Below are 10,093 nucleotides of genomic sequence, written 5' to 3' on the forward strand. Positions count from 1 at the left end.
AAGACTCTTCTCTCATCCTGCCACTTACTGCCTGGGAGAAGAGCCTGACCCCACCTGGCCGGGGCCTCCTTTCAGTGAGTTGTAGAGAGTGATAAGTTCACCCCTGAGCTTCCTTTCCTCCAGGCTGAGCCCCCCAGCTCCCTCAGCTGCTCCTCATCAGACCTGTACCCCAGATTCTTCCCCAGCTCCCTCAGCTGCTCCTCATCAGACCTGTACCCCAGATTCTTCCCCTGTTCCATTGCCCCTTCTCTGGACTCCCTTCAGCACCTCAGTGTTCTTCCAGAACTGAGGGGCCCAGAACTGGACACAGTACTTGAGGTGTGGCCTCACCAGTGCCCGGTACCCTGGGACAATCCCTGGGACAATCCCTGCCCTGCTCCTGCTGGCTACCCTATTCCTGGTACAGGCCAGGGGCCATTGGCATTGCTGGCCACCTGGGCACTCCTGGCTCATGTCCAGCCTTTGTTGACAAGCACCTCCAGGTCCTTTTGCACCAGACACTTCCCAGCCACTCTGCCCCTAGCCCTGAGTGCTGCAGGGTGTTATTGTGGCCAAAGGGTGGGACTAGCATTTGGTCCTGTTGAACCTGAAATGCCAACACTGTTGGTCTTGGCCTGAAATTTTGAACCTGAAATGCCACTGTCTGTGCACCCATGTCCCCCAAGTCCCCAGCCCCTGCCTCCCCAAGCATGGCACTGAGGTGCATGAGGCACCTGCACACCAAGCTGCTGCCTGCCCTTGGGCACCAGTGGGTTTTCCTGCAGGGACATATTGCTAAGTGGTTAGAAATAGCACTGGTACCCATCTGCTCTGGTTTTGTGCTTTGCTCCACTGCTGGGATCTGAAGCATCAGTTGCTGTGTGAGGCACAAAGTGACTCACAAAGTGCACCAACCCCAAGGCCCCAGCTGGGCACCACTCTTTGCAGGCAAATAAAAAGCTGGGTTGTGTTTAATTAGATGTTTGTCTCTTAAAGCTGGGCTAGGAGAGCAACCACTAAGCCCTTCCTGGGCTGTAAGTCTCTTGGTTGTTTGCCCCTTGTTGGGCAGGGGCTGCTGGAAGGCTCTAAGAGCTGTGGCAGGTGTATAGCTAAGGGTGATGGTATGGGGTCTGTATAAGGGCAAACCCCAAAACTGGCTTCCTCCTTTCTGTCTGGGTAAACCCAGGCTGTGCCTCAGAGAGGATGCTCCCTGAGGAAGAGGTGAGCAAGGCTGGGGCCTGAGGAGAGGCTGCTGGGAACAGATTACTGGCCTGACATGTGAGAGAGAACAGAAAAGGCCCTTTCAAAAGATTGTTGTGCTTGTGGCTTAGAGATTTGAATAGGTCCCCTGCCTAAGGGGAGCAGATCTGAGTGCCTGAAGGTTTCTTCCCTCTTGTCTGTAGGGGTGCCCTTCATGGGGACACAGCCTGTGGTTGCACAATCCTGGGGCTGGGTTGGGAAGTACAGTCTGCTGGTGGCTTCTCTGCTGCTTATTGGGAGGGTGTTTTTGGGGCCCTAAATTCCATCAGTGTGTTTATTTGGCCTGTAATGATCTGGTTCAGAACATGATGGTTAATACCTGCCTCTGGGGTTGCAGGTGTGGCAGCAGTCAAGAGCTTCAAAAGAAAATGGAGACTAGTTTTGGAGGGAGAAAAAGAGTGGCAGGCAGAGAATGGTGGAAAACAGTCCTATGGACTGTAATTATTAGTCTGGTTCAGAGATGCACAGAAAGAAAGAAAAGACCTTGTAAGGAAAGGTATTTTTCTTTGGTGTTTTTGGAGGCTGCCTGTACAGCTTTTGGGAATTTCATGGTTTAACCTACAGAGCCAGTAAAGCTTCATGATTTGGTTTACCTGTGCATTACTTTACTTGGTTTCATCTTTTATTTTGGTAAGACTAAATTCATCTGCTCTAGGAACTCTCTGCTGTGCATACATGGCTTGACTATTTCAGATTGTACTTTCTGACAGATTGGTATGTTTCTAGAGAAGATTGTTTTTGTCATACAGGTTTATTTTGGTTTTTTTTTAGTAGGCAGTCAGGTAGAAAGAAAAGTTAGGAGCGTGTGGAGGATCGCTTCTTTGCCCTACAGCTCAGATTTAGTTTTTTAGGTGTTAAGCAGATCAGCAGACTGATATAAGCAGTATTTAACATATAAGGAATGTTTAGCATACCATAGTGTTTATGTTTTCTTTGCATTAAAAAAAAATCTAAAGCTCTAAGAAGGTGAGTTGCTCAAAGCAGTGAGGTGCCATTCTTATCTGTGGCTGTGGGGAGGAAGTTCACTGAAGGTATGATTCAGCCCAGACTTACCTGTCCTGGGAGCTGGGTGGCTCCTGAAGGCACCTGGCATCGTGGGGCCGTGCTGGCAGGCAGACCATGAGCCAGGGCTGCTGGGCTGTGGGGTGAGAGCTGAGCTCAGGCCATCAGCTGCAGCCCAGCCCAAGGAGGGAGTTTAGAGGCAGCATTTGCTTCTTTCTTCTTCCCTGCCAAAACAGCCAGCTTTTTTACTACAGACCTGGTTTATATCTTGCACAATCAAACTAAGCAATAAATAATATGAAAATTCCTCTGGGATGAAGCTTTACATTTTAAGTGGAGCTAAAGAATCCTAGGTTGGGATGATTAGCTTTTTATTGAATTCAAATGTGGATGAGGAGCAAGGTGGTGTTTCTTCTTCCTGCACACTGCTTTTACCATAGACTTGTGAGCTGTACTGACAGAACACATTAGACACACAGCTGCCCATATCTCACACTCAAATTGCTTTCAAAATATCTTCAAGTTGAGACTTCCCTTGGAATCCAAAACTGTATCCTCCCCCACTTCTTTGGTATCACTTGCACATTCTTTGTTTCCTTTGTTTCCTTTGTTGTCCTTTTTAAAAATTATTTTATTTTTCTTTCAGATAAAAGCTTTTCATTTAGTTCTAATGTTATTATTATCACACTATGATAAAAAGCAGTAGCTATATGAATGTTTGTTTGTTTCTAAATAGACTGCACAATTCTCAGCTCTTAGAAGTATTGTTTTATCCTTACACAGACACCAAAAGGGACTATTCAGATTCAGTTATTGTTTCAGACCTTTTTTTTCATTCTTTATATAAAACAAATTTAATTTCTTTTTTAAAATGATGCTTTCTTAGAAATAAAATAATATTGATCATGTTCATCACTGGAAAATTGGAAAGACATCAATTTCATGTTACTACAAATGAAATAACCCCTGTTGAGGCTTATTTATGAAGTTATTTTATGTGTTCAGTGTGGTCTGAACATGAAAATATGACTGGGCATCACTAACTCCTGTTTTATTACTAAACAATCAAATTTAAATTTAAAAAAAGGTGTTCTGTTTAAATACTTTTAAAGAATGCAGTTACACTGAAAAAAATTGCTGAGCTTCTATGGCCATTCTTTGAAATGTTGTTGGTATCAGCTTTCATCAGATAAGACAGTTAGTGTGTCCTGCCCACTGTCTGATTTCTAGACCCTTTTAGCCATGGAGAGCAAGCCAGTGAAGAACAAAGAAAGGACATGAAAGTTGTGGAGAATTTTAGGGCTCTGAAGGGCCTGTTGGGAAGAGGGCAGCTCCAAAGGGCACCAGAGGCAGAGGCAGCCAGCTGTTCCCTCAGTGAGCAGGGAGAGCACCCTGCCAGCACCCTGCCTGCCTCTCCTGAGGCAGAGAGCACCCTGCCTGCCTCTCCTGAGGCACAGAGCACCCTGCCTGCCTCTCCTGAGGCAGAGCACCCTGCCTGCCTCTCCTGAGGCACAGAGCACCCTGCCTGCCTCTCCTGAGGCAGAGAGCACCCTGCCTGCCTCTCCTGAGGCACAGAGCACCCTGCCTGCCTCTCCTGAGGCACAGAGCACCCTGCCTGCCTCTCCTGAGGGAGAGCACCCTGCCTGCCTCTCCTGAGGCACAGAGCACCCTGCCTGCCTCTCCTGAGGGAGAGAGCACCCTGCCTGCCTCTCCTGAGGCACAGAGCACCCTGCCTGCCTCTCCTGAGGCAGAGAGCACCCTGCCTGCCTCTCCTGAGGCCAGAGCACCCTGCCTGCCTCTCCTGAGGGAGAGCACCCTGCCTGCCTCTCCTGAGGCACAGAGCACCCTGCCTGCCTCTCCTGAGGGAGAGCACCCTGCCTGCCTCTCCTGAGGGAGAGAGCACCCTGCCTGCCTCTCCTGAGGGAGAGCACCCTGCCTGCCTCTCCTGAGGGAGAGCACCCTGCCTGCCTCTCCTGAGGGAGAGCACCCTGCCTGCCTCTCCTGAGGCACAGAGCACCCTGCCTGCCTCTCCTGAGGGAGAGCACCCTGCCTGCCTCTCCTGAGGCACAGAGCACCCTGCCTGCCTCTCCTGAGGCACAGAGCACCCTGCCTGCCTCTCCTGAGGGAGAGAGCACCCTGCCTGCCTCTCCTGAGGCACAGAGCACCCTGCCTGCCTCTCCTGAGGCACAGAGCACCCTGCCTGCCTCTCCTGAGGCAGAGAGCACCCTGCCTGCCTCTCCTGAGGCACAGAGCACCCTGCCTGCCTCTCCTGAGGCAGAGAGCACCCTGCCTGCCTCTCCTGAGGGAGAGAGCACCCTGCCTGCCTCTCCTGAGGCACAGAGCACCCTGCCTGCCTCTCCTGAGGCACAGAGCACCCTGCCTGCCTCTCCTGAGGGAGAGAGCACCCTGCCTGCCTCTCCTGAGGCAGAGAGCACCCTGCCTGCCTCTCCTGAGGCACAGAGCACCCTGCCTGCCTCTCCTGAGGCACAGAGCACCCTGCCTGCCTCTCCTGAGGGCAGAGCACCCTGCCTGCCTCTCCTGAGGGCAGAGCACCCTGCCTGCCTCTCCTGAGGCACAGAGCACCCTGCCTGCCTCTCCTGAGGCAGAGAGCACCCTGCCTGCCTCTCCTGAGGCAGAGCACCCTGCCTGCCTCTCCTGAGGCAGAGAGCACCCTGCCTGCCTCTCCTGAGCTCACTGACCAGGGGAGCAGGGGGAGCTCTGGCAGGGTCAGGGCAGGTCTGGTTTATTGTCCTGCCCAGGGGTGGTGATGAAAGCCAGGGCTGACAGGTACTGACGGTACCTCTGGGCAGCACCAGGAATGAGCTGCACACCTCGTCCCTTTTGCCATTTCCTGGCCCTGTTTTTGCTGTCATTACACCTCTGTTTTTCCAATGCAGGCTCCTCCCAAATAAATAATCCACCCCTAATGACTTGTTGCACATTGGCCCCAGTTTTGCTACATCTGCACTCAGATTTGGGTTACTCAGATAATCCCAGCCTTGTATGGTGTTACTGACACGGTTACCCTGAGGTGCTGACCTTGCCTGACTTTAGTCCTGGAATGTCCCTGGCAGTCCCTTCCAATTCCCTCTGCTGTCTGACAGTTTCACCTCTAACTCCTCCTTAAGCACCTGTGGCACCCAGCCACCCTCACAGCACTATCTGTAACTTTTGTCACCCCCTCATAGTGTTATTTGTAATTGCTAGTGAATTTTTTAATGTCATGTCAGTAGTTTCACACATTTTGTTCAGTTCACTGAATCTCATGGCGGCACTGACTCCCTGGTCTGTCCTTTGCCTGCAGCCCCAGCTGAGTACAGCTGAGGGAAAATCAGAAAGTTACTTACTTTTTATCTGAGTGCTGGGCATGTTTTCCTTACAAAATGAAATCAGACATCAGCAAGGAGGGGAACAGTGGCAGGTAGTGCTAAACAAGCTAAAAAGCCTGCACTGTGGGGATCTGAAAGGGGGAGCGGGGAGGGGGTGAGCTTAAGGGATTTTCCTTCTAAGTTAGCTAGAAGAATTTAGGAGTTCTGCATTTTTAAATGCCAAGTTATAAAGGCACTTGGGCTTTACTGGGTTGTTTCCATCTGAAGGCCATGTGGCAAATCATTTTATTCTTGTAAATAAAGTGTTTTGAATTTGGATTTAGGATTTGGAAATTTTGGGTGTAGAGTCAGAGATCACAGAGCAACATAGATTGGGAGGAAAGATTTAATTTCTTCCTCAGTGAGAGATTTCTGTGTGATGAACAGTGTTAGGTGTTATGTATAGACCTTTTTCAAGACTGGGAGTGATCAGAAAAATATACCAGTTAACTTTATTCACCTTATCTTTTCCTAATTAACTCTTGGTCACAAACCTTCCTCTGTGAGCCAGAGCAAGATAAATTGAAAGTTTCAACACAACTTGGCATATGGTGTCTGAGCTGGTGTTATGGAGTACTAAGTTAGATTATCAGGCTGAATTTATAATGGTCTTTAGCAAGATGAAAAGCTTTTTTCCTAAGCTTGGGAGAAAGCTCAAAAGGATTGTTATGTTATCCTGCAGTAAGAGCTGGATGAGTAAAGAAAAAAGTATGTATGTGTATAAAAAGCTAAAAAGTGTGTGCATGCATATACACATTGAAAAGTTGACATTGCAAGGACCTTCCTTCTTCATTTGAATTGCAGCTGATTGCAACCCCTCTCACTGATTTCCCTGGAAGCTTTGTACTAGGCAATGTTTGAGAATAGTCTGTGCATTTCTGTCTGTGTCTATGCCTTAACCCTGGATAAGCATCACCACACTATTGTTTTATTCTAATCATCATTTTTGGTATTATTTGACAGGTTCATCTTGTGTAATTGGTTGGCTTGTCTGCTGTTCCTGATGTGCTAAAACTGTGCTTTGGGGGATTTCTATGGAACACAGAGCTTATGCAGGGAAGTGTGATACAGGTATGTTATATGGATATCAGTACTGAAAAAAGGTGGTGTGAAAATTAGTTTCTGTAAGGAATCAAACCTTAAACAAAAAGGGGTGGTTTTTAGAAATTTTTCTTAATAGCTTTTAAAGAGCCTAACTTAAGACTTGAGAATGTTAGTGAGAAGTTTATTTCAAACCCATAATTTATATATAAAACCAGAAAACCAAAGCATCTTTGCTGAAACATGATTTTAGAGGAAAAGTATAAAAATCAATGCTGAAAAAAGATCAGCCAGCCCTGTTGCAGTCTCTCTATTACATGGGATCCTGAATGAAGTCCAGCTTCCTTCTTTTCCTAATTTAAAGATCTCATTGCTACTGTAATCATCACAGTAGACAAAAATGTTTTAATAAGGTTTGTGTTTGGAAAAGTGTTTCAATTGATTAGGGTGTAATAGTGAATTTAACAGCTGAGATGTAAGATGTGGCCTTGCTGTTTGTTTCTTTTAGTTACCATAGTTTGTAGTATAACAGTGTTATGCCTGCATTCACTATATAAAAATTGTCTTTTTTCCAGTGTTGGAAGAATTTTCTTTTTTCCCTGAGTTTGAAGCATGCAATCTTTTAATTTTACTGACAATTCAAGTTCACTTACACTCTAGGAACTCTTCACAAGCATTACTCTGAAGCCCTGCTGGTTGTGTGCACTTAACTCTGTGTGGAGTCAGAACAGAAGACATTCTTAAGATAAAGGCTACATTTGGTAAAAACACCTGCAAACCCACCATCTCTGCATGCACACAGATTTACACAGGTTTTGTATTTCATGCTTAAAATTTGGATTTAGCTAAAGTTTGCATTTTCATCTGCTTTTAACAGTCTCTCCTCTTAGGGCCTGGTTCCTGTAATGGGTGGAAACATTCTCAGTGAAAAAAAACCCATTCTGTCATCTACTACTTTGTTTTGTATCTGTTCTTTATGTGAAGGCCTGTTCTCAATAAAAGCAGAGTAACAATGACATTTTCCTGTTGCATAAATGTGGAGCTCCTGTTGCTACACCTTTAGATGTATTTAAATGTTCCTGAAGTATGTTGCAGCTGGTACAGGTAAACCAGGCCCTCTAAAAGCAGAGGGAGAGGGGAATGGCTGGGAAGAGTGGAGGTAAGGTGGTGCTGGACAGACTGTACAAAAATTTAAACCAGGATGAAGGAAACTGTTAGAGAAGGTAACTGGGGACAAACAGCAGTTGTTTAATGTTTACTTATTTTAAGAATGCTTTAGCAAAACCCCAAACCCAACAGTAATATGGCTTCTGCAGGCAATAAGCTGCCTCTGAAGGTCCTTTGCTATAAAACATACCTTTTGAGAAAAAAGGAGACAGCAAAGGTGTGTAATATTTTGAGGCTGGGACATGTGTCAAGTATACTGGAAGTATTCTGTAGAAACAGTTCACTGAATACCTTATTTATTCTATAGAGTAAAGCACAGCTGCTCATCAGCCTAACATAACCATCTTAAACAAAGCCAGCCCAGCTTTTGACAGAGTCATGTCTTTCCCAGGGTAAAGAGATTCCTGAAAGTTGTTACTGAATTCCAGTTGGTGATGAATTGTGACTCCTTCATCTGTGCTTTAAGCTTATATTTGTAATTTTATTATAGCTAAGAGTCAAATTATTAATAGATCAACATTTATTGTCAGTGCTTAGGAAATACAAAGGAATTTACTAGAAACTGCTGAATATCAGGTTTCTACTTTTCCATTTTCCATTGCACATGCTCCCCCAGTTTACACTGTGTTGCAGATAAATTAGTCTACACAAAATATTTCACTACAGTTTTGTGAGTGCAAAGACTGCAAAACCAATAACAAAGAATAATATTTCATCTTAAGTTATGAAGGTATCTGCATTTTCTCTTGTCCTTTATATAGTCAAAATTTTGATGTCTAGAGTTATGTGTTATTTTGGAGGAAGTGCATCTGATAAAAGTTTTATGTACAAGATAGATCTTTGTGCTTGGAAAAAATGCAGAGGATTGTCACATTTGAAGTTTTCTAACATCAAACACTTTTACAAGCTGGAGCAGTATCTCTTGACTGGTTCAAGAGTGCTGTTTCAGAGCTGTGTACTAAAGGGCACATCTGTCCTGATAAAGAGATTTTTATGAGTTTCTTTAACAATGCACCAATACCTATTGCATTATTTGTTGTACTTCTAAAGGTTACTTCATAACTTTAGCTTCAGACTTGTTCCAGTTGATCTGACTTTTACCATTGATTTCAGCATAAGTGCAAGTCTGGAGCTTTACCCAATGTCAATCTGATCTTTTCCAATTTGAAACATGTTTGGATAGCAAGTTAAAATCAGAAAAGTTTTTTATCTGTTACTGAACTAATAATGTGGACAGAATATCTGAAAGTGAGATTTTTGCCTTTCAGCTACCACCAATCTCTTTAGCCTGCAGGAATAGTGCAGAACTTAAGGGAGAGAAATATTAAAATTTACTTGCAGATCCTCTCTTGTATTAAAAGCAGGAATTGTGTATTCATGCATCTGCTACCTTTGCACTCTGTGAAAATGTGAAAAATAACTGTTAGCTTGTTATCATCCTCGTACTCCTCTTGAATAATGACTCATTTCTGACTTCTTCTGAGAGGACTGGGAAGGGGGAAAGGTGAAGAAATAAAATCTCTTTCTGTGTTACTTAATGACTTTTTTTTCCTTTTTTTTTTTTAATTCAAAGTGGGAGAAAAGGCCTGAATAAAAAAATAATGAAAGGGTTTGTGAGAAACGGTAATACCTAAGACATTAAAAGATGGCTCTCCTGACTTGGTCACAGGGTTCATATGTAAGATTGGGAGTTTTAAGATAATCTAATCAAACTCCCCCAAAAATAAAAGGCCAGACTGCCTTGTTTTCAGCTAAGATTATTTGTGATATGAAGTTGTTGTTCTAAAGAATTTTCTCCAGTTTTGGGGAAATTTTGGTTAATGCTTCTAATAGAGCACAGTAGTTATCCCTTTCATGAACTAAATGCAGCATTTCCAGCTAAAATGTGATTTGCAAAGTAATGAGGAAATAGGAAGAGTCCAGACAAGAGGGTACTGCAAAGGGATTCTGACTTTTTTTGTGTATGCAATTTTCCCATCTTTTAAATGTCATTTAAATAGTCTGTATTATGTTGGACATGCGACTTAGCATATCAGACAAACATTGGAGATTTCTGTACTGGAGATTTCTGCCTTTTTTTTTTTTCTTTTTTTTTTTTTCCCCCCTCTCATCTCTGTAAGGAATGAAGGAATTTGGCACTTGCCTGTGAAAAAAATTCCAAGTGCTTCGTTGCACGGTGTTTGTCTCTGCAAGGGGATACGCACTGCAGCCCCTGCAGGTCTGCCCCCGGCCGGTGTCCTGCCACAGCTGTGGCGAGGGGAGTTCCTGCAGCCAGG

Source organism: Molothrus ater, chromosome 12 (genome assembly GCF_012460135.2).
Source record: "Molothrus ater isolate BHLD 08-10-18 breed brown headed cowbird chromosome 12, BPBGC_Mater_1.1, whole genome shotgun sequence".
In the NCBI taxonomy this organism is placed as follows: Eukaryota; Metazoa; Chordata; class Aves; order Passeriformes; family Icteridae; genus Molothrus; species Molothrus ater.